Source organism: Pavona decussata, unplaced genomic scaffold (genome assembly GCF_977016875.1).
Source record: "Pavona decussata unplaced genomic scaffold, jaPavDecu1.1 SCAFFOLD_232, whole genome shotgun sequence".
Taxonomy (NCBI): Eukaryota; Metazoa; Cnidaria; class Anthozoa; order Scleractinia; family Agariciidae; genus Pavona; species Pavona decussata.
The window spans coordinates 247,501-268,730 of NW_028145637.1; the positions used below are offsets into that span (position 1 = coordinate 247,501).

General features: G+C 40.6%; 1 protein-coding gene across 1 annotated transcript in view; it reads left to right on the forward strand.

Annotated features, from left to right (window-relative positions):
- The window catches only part of LOC146458602 (uncharacterized), a 71,282-nt gene that overhangs the window by 5,958 nt on the left and 44,094 nt on the right, over window positions 1-21,230 (forward strand). Inside the window, exons 2-3 of the mRNA XM_085090498.1 lie at window positions 19,739-19,810; window positions 20,024-20,095. The gene's annotated coding sequence lies outside the window, so the exon portion shown is untranslated. The remainder of the gene's footprint in view (window positions 1-19,738; window positions 19,811-20,023; window positions 20,096-21,230) is intronic.

Sequence of the window (21,230 nt, forward strand, 5' to 3'; positions counted from 1 at the left end):
AAAGGAGTGTTCGTTTTAAGGTCAAGTTTTCCCTCAAGCCGCTAAACAGTAAATCATTTAGCATGTTACTTTGTGTTCTGTCGGTTCGAACAAGCGTTGTTTGAAATAACTCGGCTTGTCTATTTTCCAAACCTTGACACAATGTTGGCAAAACGTAGTTTGTTGTTGTTGTTGCTGTTGTTTCAATTTAAAGATGTAATTACCGTCTTAATGCTCTATTTTAGGCCGTTGATTTTGAAGTTGTTGCGAGACGGTTGAGCTAAGCCAAGCAGGGTTTTGAACCAATTTTGCAGACAAAACCTGCCGGCCAAAAATGCTACTGCGCTTACTTAAAAAAACGAATTAGATATATTTTTACCGGCAAAAAAAAGTCCTCGAAGTATCCACAGTATTGCTGATGTAATGATTACGGCTAATATAATTACTTCTAGTTTCATGGCGTTTGTTCAAATATTAAAAAAGCTATTCAGGTTCAAAGTCGCCCCCGCCCCCGCCCCCGCCCCCGCCCCCTCCTCTTTACGGTCTAGAGGCTTAATTGCCCACGCCCATGAGGTCGGAACAAGGACATGATTTTAAAATTAGAAGTAATATGATTACAGTACTATGTCGCATGCTAGTCGTTGTTATGACGTCGTTGTTTGCACTTATAATCAGAGCTGGTCTTCTCGTGAGATTGCGCGGATTGCCAATACTTTAAAGCGTAGTTTACATTTGCCGGCAAAATCCCAGACGACCGTGGATTTCACTGTTTCCCGACCGTCCCTGATTTTCCCGACTTATGGAAACTGGAAATAATAGACATACCCGACCGTCTGGGATGGTCGCAGACAAATTGTGAAAATCGGGAGTGTTTCTATTTTCACGACGCGTCCCAGATTTCCGCGATGGTCGGCGATCATTCCCGACATATGAAAACTCAAATTTGTACTGTCGGGGACGTCGGCGACAGTTTTAGCACGTTACCCGTGATCCTCAAATTGCTTCTCTCCAGTTCCCCACTTCCTCCGACAAATAAAAATGGCGTCCGTCACCGACTGAATACCTCAAATTCCCGATATCTCGGCAAAATCTGGGGCTTGTCGGGAAACAGTGAAATCCCCGATCGTCTTGGATTTTCCCGACATATGAAAACTAGGCTTCAAGTTGCGAAAAAATATATATTTGAATGATAAGATTCGCGTGCTTTATCTAGTAATTAAAAACCTTTTTAAGTAAACGTTAAATATATATAACACCAAGTTATTGGTTATTTGTTGTTAGGCACTTGGGAAACAACCAGTTGAAGGACCTTCCCCAGGGTGTCTTTGATTACAATACAGAGCTGGTGTGGCTGTAAGTGGAACCCTTCTGTTGTAAAATATCAATAGTAATCCCATAAGGACTATCGAGAGAAGAGAAGATGGAGGCAGGAACTGAATAAGTGGAATTCAAAATAATATCAACACCAAGAGTTTTTAGATATAACAACTCAAATAACGCTCTCTTTCAATTTATTGATTAAGGAAATGATGTATAGACATGGCTTTTGCCTTTTTTTACGGTTAACATAAATATTTGTGCAGTTTAATAGCAAAAACTGACATATCTGCATAGCTTACAGCGTGTGAGAACTTTTATTTATAGAGTAATTGCTAAATATTATGCACAAAGAAATAGATATACGTTCAGCACCCGATTTAGTATATTTTAGCGTGAAATGTACATTAATAGAAACTGTCATTTCCTGATAATGAGAAATCTTGTCCAGAGCAAGCGAGGTTAGTAACAGTGGCGAATCCAGACCATCGCTGGGTACTGTGGGAGCCCCGCTCTCAAACAATCGTCTTACTTGAAAAGAAATATGTAGGCGCCTCGGTCTTACTTGGCGTCGGTTTTTATTTGTCTAAAAATCTGGGGGGTCTAGGTAGGATCCCCTGGGTTCTTCGTGTAGATACACCACGGAGTAATAATGCATTACACGCACGACATTACGTTTGATGATTTAATGGCCTCCAAACGCAGCGATAACGTACGCCTACATTCGTAGAACAGGAGCATAAGCGTTGTGTTTCCTTTAGACGAGACAAAGTTGAACATTACATTATATTTTACGTTTTTTTTTTCTATCATAAATAGCCCGACGTTGAGAATGGATTCTCGCCGCAAATAGCATTTTAAGATCATTATCAATACGTGCTCGAACGGTTTTATTTCTTTGAATATCGGCGCAAAACGATTAAATAAACAAAAGGAAACAAGGCGTTAAAAGTGCAAAACGAAACGATAGCAACAAACAGGTGTGCTAATCTATTAATTTTACTGGGATGCTTAGCAGAATCAAGACACTTTTCGCGTAATTCTGGAAGAAGGAAAGATTTACTACATTTCTACCGTTATATAATCTAGAATCTACAGAAAACCATAAATCTATTCTGGTGAATGAAAATGCGTTCAAAGAAATCGAAAACCTTGAAAGAATACCACTTGCATCATCAACTGAACTCAGCTAACAACTTAAACTGACTGAACACAGCCAATATGCTGATTAAAATGAACCTGTAGCCAATATGCTGAACCAAAACAGTTGAATTGTTGTCAAACAATGTGTCATTAACATATACTCTGTTATCGCAAAGACAATGGAACACATTATTTGCAAGCAAATTTGTAGCCATCTTAGTGCAAACTCAGTCATCTCCCAGCATCAGCACGGCTTTCTATGAGGACGTTCGTGTGAGACCCAATTAATTACGGTCATTCATGAGTGGGCGACTATTCTTAACATACATGGTCAGGTCGATGTGATCTTTTTTGACTTGGCAAAGGCCTTTGACACTGTGCGAAAGGCCCCTCCTTTTGGCCAAATTTTACGGCATTTCTGGATAGCTTAATAACTGGCTTCGGGATTTTCTCACTGGTAGAAGACAACGTGCAATGGGGAATGGTTCTTCATCTAAGTGGTCACCGGCTGTACTATCTGGTGTCCTCCAGGGTACTGTTCTGGGGCAGATCTTGTTCCTTCTCTTTATTAACGATTTAACCTCGGTAGTATCATCGAGTGTTAAGTTATTTGCGGATGACAGTGTGCTCTAACGCGCCATATTGAGTCCTCGGCTGACCACGATACGCCTGAGCAAAACCTGTTGCAGCTTGAGGAATGGGCGGCTATGTGGCAAATAAACTTTGCCCCCAGTTGGCCTATTTGACCCTTGTCCGTCCAGTGTGTGATTATGGTTCCGTCGCCTGGTCTCCATACACAAAAAATGCTACAACATGCCCATCACCCTTAAGCGCGGGAAGGAGGGGAGGGAGGGAGGAGACACGTTCCAGAAATATTTAGTGATTTACATTATCAGCTCACTCAATTGGACTAAGCAGGCTGTAGAGGTAAAAAAAGAAAGCAAATAAGATTTTTAGGCGTACTTCAAAGGAATTTGGTGTCCTGTAGTCATGTTGTCAAAGGACGAAAGATATCAACTGTGTGGAATCCGTCTGGCGTCGCGCGGCACGCTTTGTTCGCCGAGCCAGTAGTGCTAATACCATGATATCAAACTTGGTGTGGCAAGACCTGGAGACACGCAGAGGGATCTCTGACTTGATCAAGATCAAGATCAAGACAGGCAATATCATTCCCCAATGACCTATGTGAGGTGAACTCTCCCCATTTTACGCGGGCTAATGCGCAGCATCTGTTCCACTTTCAACGTTTTTCGTATTAACGGGCATAAGTCTTTTGTCCCAGTTTAGAATGCTTTGTCTCCCTCTTCCGTATATGATGACTCTGTAACCGTGTTTCATTCAAGTCTTTTGTAATATGATGATTTGTTCATTATTAGTTGAACGCATGTATTAGTAGTTAGTTCGTTAATAAGTTAATTAACTCGCAATCCTTGTAATGTGTTAGATTTTGTGGACTCGATTTTGTATGCTGCGCAAGTGGGTAGTTTGATCCTTATCAAGTTAATTTCGTTTTCTTTTTACTTTATTTTCACTTTCGCTGCCAACAATGCTATGAGCATCCGTGTTCTGACCGCCCATTACCGGATTAGCTTGCTACAGGCAATTATGTTAATTAAATATTCTTAACAATAATAATAATTAATAATTAATTTTATTAATTTCTGTTGCGCAATTATTAAATATAAATTTTCAACTGCGCATAACAAACAATGTTTCACTTGACTCTGAAGATGACTTCCGCTCAGGTTGTCGAAACGTCAGTCAAAGTCACCACAAACAGTCCTTCTCAGGACTACACTCACCCGGATGATCATAATTTACCTACTTAAAACAATGTTTTTTAAGACAACACATCTTGTTCGGACTTTAAATCATTCCAACATAAACACAAAACTTCATCACATATTCTGACTCCAGATAGTTCCACAATAACACAAGATTTCAGCTTTCTCCTTTGATTTATTCGCGTCAACAGCAACAACAACTTGCGAATTCTATCTCGTTCGCGCACGTGTTTCGACATCCCAGAATCCTCTACTTCTTAGGCTTAAAACATTACATCACTTGCTAATTTCAACACTGTTGTCAAATATATAGACTCCTCGAACAACAATAACTGACACGCGGGTTTCTAAACGTTTCCTACACTGGAATGTTCTCGAAAACGTAAGAACAAAATACTAATAAACATATCATTTCTTTAAATCTAAAATGTTCCACTATCAGCTTTCGACATCCTCCACCTCGCAACTTGCGGTAGCATGTTGCGACTCCATCCATATAAGTCCTCATAACGGCGTGTACGAACAATCTGTCTTCCTCACCGAGTTCTCTGCGGAAGGGTAACTTCACATTCAACTTCCTCTTCTTTGTTGTCCATCATCTCAACCTCGTTGTCTGGCATTGCATCATCTTTATCAGGATTGTCTAAAAAACTTGAAATGGGCTGGAGACTGTTTGCCTCAGCACAGAGTTCCAATTTGTACAATTTACGAATTGGACGTCTCAGCAGACCAGACTTCACCTGAACAACAGCTGCGCGGCATCTTTTCATCACGACCACGAATCAGCTTTCTAACAACACCCATCTTCCAATTAAGGCGTTTCTCTCCGCCATCGGCCACAAGAACGACTTCTCCCTCTTTCAAAGGATTGGGTGCAGTCTTTCAGACTTTTTCTTCTTCTTCTTCTTCTTTCTTTCAAAGGTCATTCATAGAAGACAGCCATCTTTTTCTCCGTTGAAATTCCTCAGAGGGGTTCCGTTCCCTTTCTTCTTCTTTGATGTCTCCTCGGGGTGGCAACAAAAAGTGCTGTGGAAAGAGAGGGATAGGAACGCCACCACCAGGGTCGGCCGACTCCCACAGGAAGTAATAGGCCGGCAGTTAACGACTTTCTCCACCTCAGTAAGGACGGTCGCCAATTCCTCCCAGGAAAGCACAGCATGGCCCAACGTGCGACGTAAAACGCCCACTAACCTTTCCCAGGCTCCTCCTCACCAAGATGCTCTTTCGACCACAAATTGCCACTTTATGTCGAGACTTTTCTCTCTCACCCACTTGGCTGCAGCTACAAAGTTTGTTCCATGATCACTTATGCATAGCTGTGGGACACCTCGTCTGTTCATAAATCTCTGCATGGCCTGAATGAACACTTCTACAGACAACGATGTCGCAAGCTCCAAATGGATGGCTCTAACGGACATGCACGTAAACACAACAAACCAGACCTTGCTGTTGTCCTTCAGGTAAAGGGGTCCTCCTAAGTCCATGCCTGTTGCTTCAAAAGGACGCCTACAAGTCACTCAACATTGGGGGTACGGCGGCGTCTGTTCGGATGCAGGACCAGCCAAGAACCCGCTGCACTTTCTGTACTCCCGTAAAGCGCATGAAACCGACTTCTTTGAACGTAGAATCCAAACGCCTTGGCGTCCCAGTTCTGAAATAACTATTGCTGTACCAGCGTGTTGCATTTGTTCATGAACACAAAGCACTAACTGGTCGACAACACCACACTTCTTCACAAGGACCGGATGAAGCTCGTCAAACCACCTTCCAAGAACGGATGTAGGGACATCAAACTAGACTGGCGATGAACTGGTTGGTCATTTTCTAATGCTTTCAATTCTTCCCAGAAAAAATTCCTTTGTACTTGTTTAAGGATGACTGTTTTGGCAGTTTGCAACTACCTAATGGACAGCAGAGTCTGAGTGTTTTCAATAGACTTGCGCCAACGCCGTATCCATGCTACACTCCTCAAGGTTCGAAGATACTTGCTCGTTCTGGGAGGGTCAACGATGTCCTCCAGATAATCCGGTTCTTGACTGTCAGCTAAAGCCATCATAGCCAATGTAATATCTGTCTCATTCATTCGATGTTTCGGCCGTTCTGTTTCAGGTTCTTTCAGCCAGTGAAAGACAACGGGCTACTGTCGTCCCTCGAGAGTGGGTAGATCAGCAGGGTTTTCGTTTGTGGGGACCCAAGACCACACTCGACAGACAGCAGCTATCTCCTCCACGCGGTTGGCCACAAACACTCCACCCACACGCGGTCCCCGATTGATCCATGCAAGGGCAACACTAGAATCCGCTCAAAGGAATTCATCACCAATCTTTAGAATGCCGTGGCATTCTTGTCTCAGGGAATTCAGAACCCTGGCTCCAAGTAATGCACCAAGGAGCTCAAGACGAGGTATCGTGTCTCCACTTGGTGGGGCAAGTCGGCACTTCGAAGAAACAAGATTCACTGTTACTTTTCCTTCTGTATCTTCAATACGAAGGTAGGCTGCTGCAGCATAGGCTCTTGATGAGGCATCAGTAAAAACGTGAAGCGACAGTCTCGTGTACTCTTGTTGAGAAGGTGTTACTCCCAGCCATCGGTTGACTCTAAGAAGATTTCCACTGGAAAATCCTTTTAAGACTTCCTTGACACGACTTCGGAAATCCTGGTTGACTTCTTCATTCCACCCGAGCTTCTCTTTCCAGCAGTACTTGACAGCAATCTTCAATGGAGTAGCAACTGGACTCACAAGTCCACATGGGTCATACATCTTGGACAAACAAGACAGCACTTCCCTCTTTGTGAGCTCCTTAGGCACAGTAACATCCAGATCAACAAGTGGTAAAAGTTCATCAGATTTCAAGTCCCAGCTAACCCCAAGAACAGGCCTACTCTGGGACCTTAAGTCGCCGTAAGTTTGGGCGACTTAGGGCGATTTAAGGCGATTTAAGGCGACTTACGCAAAACACACTCTAAAATTGAAGCGATTTTAAGCGACTTAAGGCGATTTAAGGCGACTTAAGGCGATTTTAGGCAACTTAAGGCGATTTTAGGCAACTTAAGGAGAATTTTACACAAGGTGCAGTGAGTAAGCTAGACTGTTGTCCATGTATAGTTAGGCCTATTAATATACCACGGTGGACGTATACAATTAATTTGCCTTGTTTAGGTCCCACATGGATATGGAACCCTTAACCTTAAAGGCAAACAGGATGTTCTTGCCTGTGAATAATTTATTGTAATCCACCAATCAGGGAACCAAGCCTTAAAATGCATATAGCTGTTAAGATTACTAAGAAATTACCCAGGCTTCATCATCACAAAGATTTCAAGTCCTTAGTACAGACACCCCAGTTCAGGCCCAGAAAGGCCTTCAATATGACCTTAACTAACACGCATAGATTTGAACAAAATGTGTCCAAGAAAGGAAATAAAATATTGCCTGAATTGTTATGATGCAAGCATTATGTATCAGGAAACTCCATGGGTGATCATCCCCGAAAAATTTGACATGATGCACATTATGCCCACAGGTGATCACATCTGGAATTTTTTGATACATAATTCATCTAACAAGAGTATTGATCGGTAATAAATATGTCAAATATGTAAAGAGTATCAAAAATCACTCAATCAATCACAATGATATATTTAATACACATTAAACTTAGCAAGCTTATATCAAATAATTTGATCAACTACAGCATTTTGTTACATTCACTATTAATATAACACTTATGTCAATAGCTGAATTTCTCCATGCCACATTCTACTTGCTTGATGGCCGTCGTTGCCAAATTCATACCAGCTTCAAGCCAGAAATCCAGCTATAAAAATGTTGATACGCCTCCTTCTGTAGCGTTTTTTCTGTTTAAAAGAAAATATATACCGTTCAACTGATGACAATATAGCAGAACAAGAATACGCATAACAGTTTCACAAAAATGTACACAAACCTTGAAAGCATGCATTGGTGCCGCCATTTTGAAGACGATCGTCTCAGCATGCATTTCTTCATCTCTATTTGTTCCCAGTGCCCACACTTCTTTCAAACGCATGCAACTTGTGAATTCCTGGATTTATTTTAAGAGGTTTTGGAATTATTTCCAGTCGCAGTGGAAAAGATGTCCTTAAAATTGCATTTCTACTTAATGGTCAATTACAGGAAACATTTTGGCAATGAAGATTTGCGGCAAGAAACTGAATTTATGTATGTATGAAATCAGAACGAGCTTTAGCTAGTCTGGACGCCTGGCACATTTCAGCTTCTTCGTTTGTTTACAAATGCTAAAGTCAAATGGTTGTTGTGAAATAGACACTCATCGCGAATGGATTTGGCACGTCAATATCCAGAAGTTATCCTTTCTTGCATTTATGTACTGTTCGATGGCAACTGATAAGTTTTCCAATCGGTAAGTGACTGATAGTGGATAATGTTAACCTTCATATAGCGGGCACTTAAGCTTATAAAGTTTAACAATTCTTGATAAGAGACGTTGACTCTTGATTTTTATTTAGGACCTAGTTAGAAAAAATTGTTATCTTCTTATCAGAAAAGAAAAGTTCATTTTATTTATTTGTGTTATCCAAAATATTCCAATAAAAAGTTCATGCAGGAAAAGGTTTCCACAACTCTGTTCATGTTTTCCTTTCCATGCTTCAGTAATTGCACATGACTTAAGCCTCAGCACAGTTTGAATCCATTGCTTAATTCATACCTACTTTAAAACACATGAGTTAATACCGTATTTATTCGACTAACCACCCTGGGGACTTAATTTTGGGACCATGAGGGTCTCCCAACATTTTCAGCAAGCCAGGGCATTTTTAGAGAATAACAAGACAAGGGTTAACAGGGCTGACAAGTTTATTTCGCTTGAACAAGACACAAAAAGTGCAAAATAAACATAAACAATGCAAAAGTTCTTTGAGTATCGTATCTGAAACCAATTTTGGAACACAACTGACACTGATCTTACTTCATGCTGGGCTAATACAGAAATGCATTTTGTTGGGAGGGGGCGGGGTGGGCTCTTATTTGAGGGCAGGCTCTCATTCAGTTTTTGGGCTTTCGGGGTTAGCGCTTGTTTGAAGTGGGTGCTTATTTGTAGGTGAGCAGTTTATTGCATAAATATTGCAAACTGCCAAGAAGGCTTCTTGGAGTGCAAGAGTATTGGAGCCATGCCAGTGAAAGAATATTCTTGTACCTATAATTTAGGGTTTCTGTTAAAATGTGTAACAACCAGGTCTTTTACTTTTAGAAAGGGTCCTCCAACCCCAGCTTTTAAGTTCTCACATTTGTATGGGGGGATGGTTGATGGAATTATATATAATATTACGACCATCAGTTGAGTCACTGACAGAGATCAGTAACCCAATGAATACACTATCATGGACAACAAATTCATATTTGTTTTTATTGAAATGGGGAAGTTTATCCTCTGGGGGAAATTTGAGCTTTCTATAATCTAAGCGATTTTTAAAAGATCGGCAGGGGCTGGGGGGGGGGGGGGTGGGCTCCCATATAAAAGTGAAAGGGATAAACTCAAAAAGTTTGAAAAGAAGCCCTAAAAGATATCAGAATTCTGTTTTGTGGGCATGATGTGAACAAATTTTTTTATCATGTTATTTAAGAGGTACCAAATCAGTTGATTGATATTTGCTGCCTGTCATATTTTTTTTTGGCTCATTACCCTAAAAGCTACCACAATGTATCTGATGGAAGTAATTTTAGCTTTTAACACCCTAAGGGGTATCAAACCACAAATACTAACCCCTAAAAGGTATGGCAATCACCCCCGTCAATTTAATATGAGATTCCCCCCTCCCCTGCTGGGGGTATTTAAGGCGACTTTAGGCAACTTTAAGCGACTTAAGGTCCCAGAGTAGGCCTAAGAACCTTGTGATATTGTTGCACTTGACCACCTGCAAACTCACGGAGCAGATCCTCATCATTGGACCGGAATTTCCGCAGGTTGAAGCCACCATCTTTAAATATGCGGATTGCCTTTTGCCAAAACTCTCTTACTTTCTCAGTGTTCTCCACAGAGTTCACCGGATCATCCATGTAGAGCTTGCGAAGAAGTTGGGAGGCCATCTCGGATTTGATTATTCACCCCTCCAAATGGTGCTTTAGGACAACCTGCAGCAGAAATGGTGATGATTTGGCACCGAAGAACGCTTTTCTGTACCTGTACACATCTATCTCTCCTTGGGGGATTAGCCACAAGAAACAACAAAGGTTCTGATCTTCCTCATGAAGGGACAACTGTAAAAAGGCCTTCTCAAGATCGCCAACAATACCGACCTTGCCAATTCGGAATCGGAGAACAATATGCCCCTCAATAACAGTAAAAGGTTTGGTCCTTTCTCAAGGGCATCATTTAGAGAAAGTCCTCCCTCAGACTTGGCTGAGGCATCATGTACTATACGTAGTTTCGTTGTCTCCCGATCCATCTTTACAACGCCCCGATGTGGAAGATATGATTGGGGAACACAGTCTTTTGGCAACAACTCGATGTGACCCTCTTCCAGGAGAGACTTCAACTGATGGTCGTATGCTGTGTACTCCTCGTGTGTCATCCTTTTTACCATTAGACGAAGCCTTGTTTCACTAAGGGTCTTGTTAAGGGCTAAGTTTTTTCGGGCTTGAGGTTTCCAAGGCCACGACACAACAAACTTGCCCGATTCATCGCGCTGAACGGCGTTCTTCACCTCCAGTTCAAGGTCATGTTCCAACATCTCATCACTTGTTACACCAAGGTGGTCTTAAGTCAGGAAGCCCTTCAGTTGTTCATGAACAGAGGCTCGGAAGGCGTGGGCATGAGCCCTGGCTGCCACTCCAGTGACTGGGCTAGCTCCGCTTCCACCATGAAGAATCCACCCAAAAATTGTCGGCGTTCCCTTGACACTATTTCTCAATTTCAACGTCATACCTTGGACGATAGTGTCATAGCAATCTTCTCCAAACACAATACCAATATGGTCTGAACCAGAGCCAGCGATATCAGCGAGGACTGGACAACCACCAACAACCTCCTGAAGAGCTTGATAGGACTCAGATGCCACCCTCTCGAAGACACCAGACAAATTGTCCATAACTACAGCTTGAAATGAGAGCGTATTTGTCAGGTTCACTCCTCGTGCGGTCACCTCAACAACATTAAATTCCCCGTCCAGCACATCCCCAAGCGTCTCAATCCGCAGACAGCTCTTTCCAACAACTGTCTTTGGCACAATTGAAGCTAACTGAGAGGACATCAGTGTAAATGTGGCCCCAGTGTCACACAGAGCTCTTACGGTTACATTCCCGATTGCAACACACGCAGTTCTCATCATCACTCAAGCACTTTTATGTCAGCATTCCTTGCAGACGAAGTCGTTGCAGCTTGTGGAGGTTGCGACAATCGTGATGTTTGGTTATGGTTAGGGACATATGGAGCAGCTGCAGGATTCCAAATTGGGTGGCATGGAGAGTTCTCTGGAGGAGGGTTAGAAACATCAGGCATTTTCACTCCATCTGTCTTACACAATTGTAGGATATGGGATCTTCGTCCACACTGGCACGGTTTCCGATGTCTGCACGTGGCCATTCGGTGTCCATCCCGCCCACAACGGAAGCAAGCTTTAGCTTCTCTCACCTTGTTGAGGCGATCCTCAACTGACATTTGTACAGAGCAGTCATTAGGGCTGTGTGGACCCTTGCAGAAGGTGCAGGTCACAGATTTGGCCATCAAACCAGATGCAGTTGACAACGGTGCCTTTCCCCTTCGCACAAATTGCTGTTTAGATGATTGGTTCTTTTCTTCCGACTGGTCAGCACTCTTCCGGATTTCCAATTCACGCTCCAAGAATTTAAACAATTTTGAGAAAGTCACATCATCCTTAGCCAACCCAGCTTTCTCTCGGGCCCACTCTAATCTCCAGTCCTTGGGGAGCTTTGATTCAATCAAGGGAATAAGAAGGGCTCCATATTGTTCGGGAGTAACTCCTTGTACTTGAAGCGCACGCACAATTACACAAAGTTCGTCTACTTCATCTTTCATGGCCTTGTTTGACTGTTCAAGAGGTTTCATGTCTGCTAACTTAGTCATAATATTAAGGCGGTTCCTTTGCACTTCATCCTTGCCATAGCGTGACTGCAGACGGTGCACAGCAACATCATAGTTGGCCTCTTCTGTTTTAATGTTAGCAACATATCCTGCTGCTTCACCGGTCAACAAGGATTTTAGGTAAACAAACTTCTGCACTGGCGGTATTTCTGAGTTATCAGGCACAGCTACCCTAAAAATGTCCCAAAATTCCGGCCAATCCAACACATCGCCCGAGAATTTTCTAAGATCGGTCTTGGGTAGTTTCATTTCATTTTGGGCGTACATGACGTATTCTTCGGTTTTGGTGTAGTAAGCTCGACTATCTCGCTAAAATTTTGCTTTTGTCTTTTCTTTAACCACAATTTCACATCATGAATACGTTCCCTTACCCGGTCAAACCATGGTCCTTGAGCGTCCTCTTCAGCTCGAACTTGATTATTGTCGCTCATCAATTTCTCGATCTCCATCTGCAAATCCTCGGCTTTCTGCAGTCGCTTAATAATCAGAAAAATCAAATCCAGCGTTTCTTCTACTCTAGAGACTTCAGGTGAGTCGGATTCCATCATGACCTGAACAGCGTCAAAATCCCTTGTCATCCGCCCTCTTAATCCAGTGCGAGCTCTTTTCAGTCGGTCGATTTGTTTCGTCTTCATTTTTCAATCGACAAAATGGCGAACAGAAGTAAACAACACTTGTAGCGAACGGTCAAGTCACGGTCGGGTCACGTCCGCGGTCACAATGTTCGGACTCCAAATCATTCCAACATAAACACAAAACTTCATCATATATTCTGACTCCAGATAGTTCCACAATAACACAAGATTTCAGCTTTCTCCTTTGATTTATTCGCGTCAACACCAACAACAACTTGCAAATTCTATCTCGTTCGCGCACGTGTTTTGACATCCCAGACTCCTCTACTTCCTAGGCTTAAAACATTACATCACTTGCTAATTTCAACACGGTTGTCAAATATATATAGACTCCTCGAACAACAATAACTGACACGCGGGTTTCTAAACGTTTCCTACACTGGAATGTTCGCGAAAACGTAAGAACAAAATACTAGTAAACCTATCATTTCTTTAAATCTAAAATGTTCCACCATCAGCTTTCGACACATCTTATTTAGAACCACATATGAGCTTTTGTAAGTTGCTATTGAAAGGTTGCCGATTTGTACGAATCGCACAAGCGCAGAATATTGATCCTACACTTTCCAACAATATTCTGCCTCCTGGCGCTACGAAATTAGGTTGTCGATTTACACTACTAGTACTGAAAGATGCTTTTATCGTAAGCACGAAAAAAGAAGAAGAAAAAAGGGATTTCTCGATTCGAAAATGGCATCTTTTCAACGATATAAAAACAAAAAAGTAGCTGGCCCGTTTCGGGTGTTCGTGTGAGGTCATTTTTTTTTATCCCTAAAAATCCTATTTGCTAATCTGGACCCAAAATAGTTTAGATGCCCAGAATGTAACCCAGTAAAGTCTATTCTTCTCCACATAAAACGTTTTAAAATGTAGCTGTCATAATCTTTCCATCCCAAAAAAGGTCGCTAGAAAATCTCGACCCCCCAAATTCCCTGAGTGCAAATTTCAAACCCCAAAAAGGATCTTATAATATATGCCCCTGATGTCTACATGTAACTACCAAGAATTTCTTTGATTATCTGATGTCTAGTGAAAGTACCACTGCTTGCTCTTGCTTTCTTTAACGGCGAGTCGAAATTTGATCGTGAAACCAGCTTGAAATTTCAATTGTTTTAAATCTGAGGGATTTGTGCTAACAAGCATACTGTAAGATGTACGTTTTCAGTCAGTGTGACGAACGTCGCCCAAAAAGACAGTCTGAGTTCTCCCAAAGGAAACGAACCTATCATAGCATGACCCTCTGACTCCTGCTTCAGATGCTCTATACCTAAGATATAGGTGACTCGTCGGTGCTTATTCATTCTAATCTATGCCGAGCAGGGCATAAAACGTCGAATGTACTTCTGACTGAATACAAAATTTTATGAAAAGGAATGACAGTAAATGTGTTTACAGGTGAAAGGGTTTTGTGATTTTCTTCAAAGCATCCTTCTTCTGGCTACGCTCTTTTTCTTGTTCTTAATAAAGGAAAATACTGACTGAGTGTTATATTACATAGCTTTTCAAACAGTTTAGATTCACACCCTGTGTAGTTAAAACTTATAAGGCATGACAAAGTTCCACAAAGGTCTTACTTTATGAGTTTACCGCCTAGCTGCTCTGGATTTGTTATGACTTCAGTCTATGTGAATTTACTCTTGGGACGATATTTAGTGTCCGTTGGCCTAATGGGGAGAATGCAAATCATCTGGGTTAACTATTTTAACGTAGAATTCATGGAGACTTTGCCATGACCAAGGGAACTTTGCGTGACAGATGTGTCCATGTAAGAGGCCTGTCCACAAAGATAAGATGGAACGAAATATTTTGTCGTGATAACATGACAGCTTTAAAATTGACGCATCGATTCAAGTGAATGTGTCTCTTGTAAGACGGCTGGAATACAAATAGCATGAATTTAACGTGTTATGATAATTGTTATTGATTTCTGCGAAACTCTGTTTTTAGACGTTGAAAGCAAGATCGGTTTTTTCATTAAAATATTTACTTAAAAACACCATTACACTTTCTTTACATGCAAGGAAATGTTTTTTTTGTTTTTGTTCAAATATGTACCATATTAAGGCAAAAATAGATTCCATTTTCCAAGTTGTAAGAAGCAAACAGGTTTCTGGCCTGGTTTATTAATCATTCGCGGCTGATATTTCTGCCTTCACGATTCGCCTTGGAAAAATTCTAGATTTTAACGCCAATGTTACCCAGGGTTTTAATCCAGTCTCCTTCCACAAAACTAACGTGACAGAACCTTCACCACAGCCCCTACTGACAAAGAAGGGCCTCTGAATGAAAGCTCAGAGTTTATAAGGCTCTTGCATGGTGATTTTTTATGTTGAAATTAAATATAAACACGTTGCTTTTCTCATACACAAAATGTTCTCTGACCACTAATATACTCAGTTGTTTAATCAAAGGGAGAACCATCCTTAGTCAACTTTTAGCGGTATTTCTAAGGAATAAAGGAGGGAATCTAAAAATTTTTCCTTGCTACCAAGTGCATTTTACTTCCTTGATCCAAGCCACCTGCAACCACAAAAACGTACTTATGGATTCAGAAAACGTTTGAAGTAAGTTTGATTTAAAACTGAACCAAGTTTGGTTTTCTTTCTCACAAAATTATACTATCCAGAAGGCAAATGTTTGATTTTTTTTGTTACCGTCGTGGGGAGAGATCCCAATTTACGACACTATTTGGTAGGGGATTACGCTTATTCTCTCTGAAGCGTTCCCAGGTTATTCCGCCTTGCCCTGCTGACAGTGCTAATCGATACATACAAATTGTTTTGAAAAGTTAATGCCAATTGCCATTTCTTTAACACATCTAGAACATCGACGGTAAAATAATAAAAATGCAGACCCAAAATACACGAGGAAAACTCTGAAAATCTAAACCTGTTAAGGCCGATTAAGAGTTAAAGTACCCCACCACCTTGCCCGAAAAGAGGCTGAAAAAACGCCTATGGTGAAATAATCAGTGAGAGGAGGTTAAGCTCAAGCACCTCAAATGGGATGAAGCGGAATGCTTTGAAGTATGGATGGAATTAAACATACAATTACTCTTACCGGCTTAGCTTTGCCAGCCTACCCGATCTTCGGTAGACTGTTTATAGAGAACTACGCCTTTGCACTTTATGTAATTGGGAGTAGGCAATCGCATTCTAATATAACGGAGAGCTCTTTAAAAACATTTCCTTTCCAGTAAGCTTTCCATGCTGAAATCCATCTGTCGGGAAGCTACCAATGCTCGCTGAAGTGTGAAATTCATTCTTCAGTTTTTTTTCCATGCTTTTATCGTTCTTACTATATATATCCTTATACTAATGAAATTGGCGTGACAAAGTCATGCATAAAATAAGAGTAAGTGGAATGTAAGGGAATTGTAGCTTTTTCCTCGATTCTTCTTTAATACAACCCTTACAAGGGTAAAGCTCCACACATATGTTGTTATAAGTACAAGATGGCGGGTGCAATTATTCCTCGAGTGCTGGTCTCCTCGGCACATGTTAATGCACTAAGCACCTCCATATACGTCTGGATGCCAGGCTTAATCCAGTGTTTGTCCAAAAGTGGTCAATGTATGTCAGCTTCTCACCTTCCACCAATAACTTGCCATGAATCAGATGCAATAGGGCAAGGTCTGTGTTGACTACAGCGTCTAACAGGATTAAAATACTGCTACACTAAGATGTGGATAGGTTTCTGTAGAGGAACTTATTTAAAAAATTATACCTCCAGAACCATCCTCAGCATAAGTGCAAAGTCCAGATCTGCCATTGGATCATTTTCTAGTGGCAGCGTCTAATCGTCTGAGCAGTACAACAAAATGAATAAGTAAATAAATAAAACTGTAACGACAAGGATACCTCTTCAGTTCATCGGCGATCTCTGGATCATGTTCAAGTGCGCGCGTCTCATCTTGTGAGCCGTACAAGAAACTAAATTAAACTGTAAACAAGGATACCTCTTTAATTCATCGCCGATGTCTGGCTGACTTTTCTTATTCACATGATGAATAACGCTTCCATCTGTTTTCCCCTTTGCCTTTGTTTGCTTTGTTGAATATATTTTTTTATTATTTAAGAAAAACAGATTAAATACAAAATGTTTGTCATGCGTTTAAAAAAGCTGTTCGTTTTCTCCTGTTTCCTTTTAAAAAGCCCTCAAACCTTCGAAAGATTTTAATAGAATTTCTCGATCCTAGGAATTAACTGATGTTGATTTAAATAGAGGACAGTTTCGTTCCTCTCGAATATTTTAGGGACTGGTATAGAGGGGAAAAATGGTGGCTGAAGATTGTTTGCCCTTGGAAGGTTTATTTGCTGATCATGAGGCGTTAGGCTGCTTGATGGGAGTAGAGCATATAATTATTAATTTGAGTATTATCGAAACTGACCCAAGCAAATCATTTCACGGGAGGATTTTTTTAAATTCCCCAAAGAGCAGCTTGTGTATGTAAAACATCTGCGTTGTAAAATATCCTAATTGATTGCGGAAATACTGCAAACTGAACACTTTATAACGCGTATTCTCTCCATCCACCAGTTGCTTTTTAATATAATCCTTTTATGTTTTATTTTTAGCCGGAGCGCTGTAACGAAGTAGTCACGTAGACCTGACGGAAACTAAGAAATGCTACTGGGTTGTCCGAGTGGGTGTTGCAAGTGGCATGTACTTTTGTTACATTTCTTTAGTATCACCTGCAAACCTTTATCATCAAACGATCTTGATCCGATTACAAAATCCAAAGTGGGGATTTGCGCAAATGTAAATGTATCCATCACTCACTGGCTTACCAGAACGGTAGCACAGAGTTCGATCCGTAGCTCACTGAGTGTAACAAATCAATTTTAACAGTTAACCCTACGTTATTAGGCCGTCGATAAAACAAGGAACATTCCTGAACATTCCGGAACACGAAAAAAAAAATAAATATAAAAATAAAAATAAAGGATAAAATGTAAAAAAAGTAAATAAATAAGTGTGAGTATAATTATCTAAAGTCGAACCTCTATTAAGCGACCAACCTCTTTTCAGCGGCCAGTTGCCAGAGTCCCAACAATATTCTTTGTTACACACTGCATTTGAAACCTCTATTAAACGACCACCTCCTTTAAGCAGCTGCGGCCATTTTCCTGGCGTCCCGACGAGTGATTTTGATTGTTTTAAACCTCTGTTAACCGGCCAGTAAAAATCCAGTTTGGCTTTCTTTCCTAGCTGAGAGCGATGAAATGAAAATAACTTACAAACGCATTGTTACAACATTTTTTTTTTCAAAGTACTGTAGTCACAACGTGGCACTAACTAGCAGCGATGACGATATTGTCCATATTGCATGCACGCGCGCTTTTGACCGTATAAACAGTTGTTATTTTTCAAATAACCTTTTTATAAGAAAAACACTTGAAGCTATCTCATGTTTCCGTATTTTTCTTGTTTGAACACCCTTCCGTTGGCTCAATTGTTAACGTAGCGTTTTATTGCTTATTCAATTTTATGAAAAACAAAGCACGTTGAGGGAAACGTAAAATTTAACGTTGACCACAGTTTCCTGTAACAAGCAAGTTCAATTAGGCCTCAAAGAGTGTTTAAAACAAATGACAATTGTTTGATAATTGTATACTGTATGAACTCTTGTTTTCGTTCACGTTGTGGGCTATTTTGTGTCTTATACTTCACACTTTATACGATTTGTAGTTATACTTAATAGAATGAAGATTCTACCATGCCTCGTGTTTATTTCCGGACGAACCTCTATTGAGCGGCCAACCTCTATTAAGTAGCCTGCGAGCGGATAGAATTGACAGCCGGAAATAACTCTGCGTTCGCAGGCTACTATTAAGCGGCCACTAAGCAATTCCCCGGGAGTGGTCGCTTAATAAAGGTTCGACTGTAATTAGATAAAATGAAGTTACATTGTATCCGAAAGAAATTCAAATAAAAAGAAGGACGATAGGATAAATGGGGTTGTGTAACTGACCACACTGGATGAAGGCGCAAGTACTTTCCCGCCATTTGCATCACGTGTTTATCGTCGTGTCCGCTGCGCCAGAAATGAATCAGCTCCAGCTAATCTGACCAAAAAATCAGTTTTCTAATGTTTGGAGTGGAACTTAAAGTTGTTCGCGCAGTCTTTTCACCAAAACCCTCCCCGGGCTCCCCGTGTCTTCGCCTAGGGCCTCACGTTCCATACTTGTACTCCTTTGTTGCTCGCTCGGGACCAAAGTTCGGGAGCTTGGACCCGTGGCTTGAACGAAAGCCACGAACACCTCTCTGGCCTTCCGTGCTTTTTTTTGAATGGATTTTATCTTAAGAACAAAACAGGCCAAACAGGAAACTTTGTTCATGTGAAAAATAGTTATAAGCGAGAGAACAGCTTTGTACACTTCACGGCCTAGTTGTTAAAGGCGTGAATAACGCTTTCCACCGGATAAATCATTACCCATTGAATAAGTGCCAACAAAACAAACTATGCGACGATAAAACGGCGGGAAAGTACTTGCGCCTTCATTCAGTGTGGTCACCCCATTTATCCTACCTTCCGACCTACTCCGTACTTCTTCTTATATAAATTTCTTTTGGATACAATACAATATAAAATATATAAGTATAAACACACCCATTTTTATTTTTCATTTTTTCCTTTATTTTTATCTATTTATTTATTATTTTATATCTTAATTTTTTATTTATTTTTTTTTTCATGTTCCGGGATGTTCCGGAATGTCCCGGAATGTTCCATGTTTCTGGTTTTATTGACGGCCATGTAATTATTTGTTTGTAGGTTCTTGGGCAACAACGAGTTAGAAACCTTGCCAAATGGAGTGTTCAACAACAACAGAGAGCTGGGACGGCTGTGAGTGAAACCCTTCCAAAGCATTCTAAACGAAAAGTAAATGATACCAGAAACGAACGATGAAACAAAAAAGGAGCAAAAATGTCTAACATTACGTAATCGATTAATAACAGTTATAATGAAAATGATAATGATAAAAGATAATGACAATGCTAACGGTAGTTATATTCAATATGCTGATAGTTTTCACTCGATGTGTTCCTTTGTTTCCAGGCACTTGGATAACAATCAATTGGAGAATTTGAACTCAGGAATTTTTGATCAGCAGAGCAATTTGTACGAGCTGTAAGTGGGAGTCTTTTGCCACAGGAATGTGATCTTATCAAAGATCAGATAGTTTAGTAGAGACTGAGGACGGAATTGGCAAAGTCAAACTGAAATAAGGATTAATAGCTTTGAAATGTTGCTCTATTGCACATACATAAACTGTTGTGTGTGTTGTGAATCCCTGATACTACTCCATCATAACTTGCAAAATACGTGACAAATTTATTCAGGGCTGAACAAAAGGGAACATGAAAACACGCGTTGATGGACCAATTGTCTGAGAAATTGATCCTTTTCCTAAATTAATGGATGTAACTATAAAAATTGCGATGAAATATTTCTTGAAATCACTTTAAGATTAAAAAACTTTGCTGAAAAACGACGACGTTTCGACGTTAGCTAAACGTCATTATCAAGTCAAAAAAGCTGTAAATATAGTGTTTCATGGAGCTCAAAATTGGTTACTGCCGACCTTTGCCTCTTCCAATCCAAGCCACGCTCTCTGGTCCTGTAACTTTTTTTCAACTCAGTGACGATTTCATACAGAAACAATACAGTAATGCGGTAAAACGACAATAACAAGCGATTCAGCATTTTTCATTTCTTTCTGTTGATATGGAAAGCTGTCAGTCATCATGGAATCTGATCAACTTTTGCGGTGAAGTCCATGAAATGCTTAAATTACTTTTTTTTATGGTTGGCTAGAGGGTTGGGTTTTACACATCATGTTCGATTTTTTTACTTTTATGCATATGTTAAGGGCGTTAATTTTATATTTTATTATGTTCACATGATTTTTAATTCTACGGTAACAGATTTTTGTTGAACTTGTTATATTGAAGCATAATGGTTGCCTCCATGTAACCTTTTTCGCTCTGGCTCGGTTAGCATGAAACGTATTTTGTAGAAATAAAAAAATGGGGTTAGATGCAGAAGGAGAGGATTGCATCAGCAAGAAGAACTAGAGTCACCATTTTAAAATGTCATTGCTTAGTGAAGAGACAATTATCCACCCCCAGACCTGGCAGTTTTCTCACTACTATTATGGGGTTATGCCGGATTCTTTTGCCTCATTATTTTTCTCAAAATTATGCCAGTATATTGTGTAAAACCCTACCAGCGGAACTGTATTGTAAGTTTGTTGTCTCGTAAT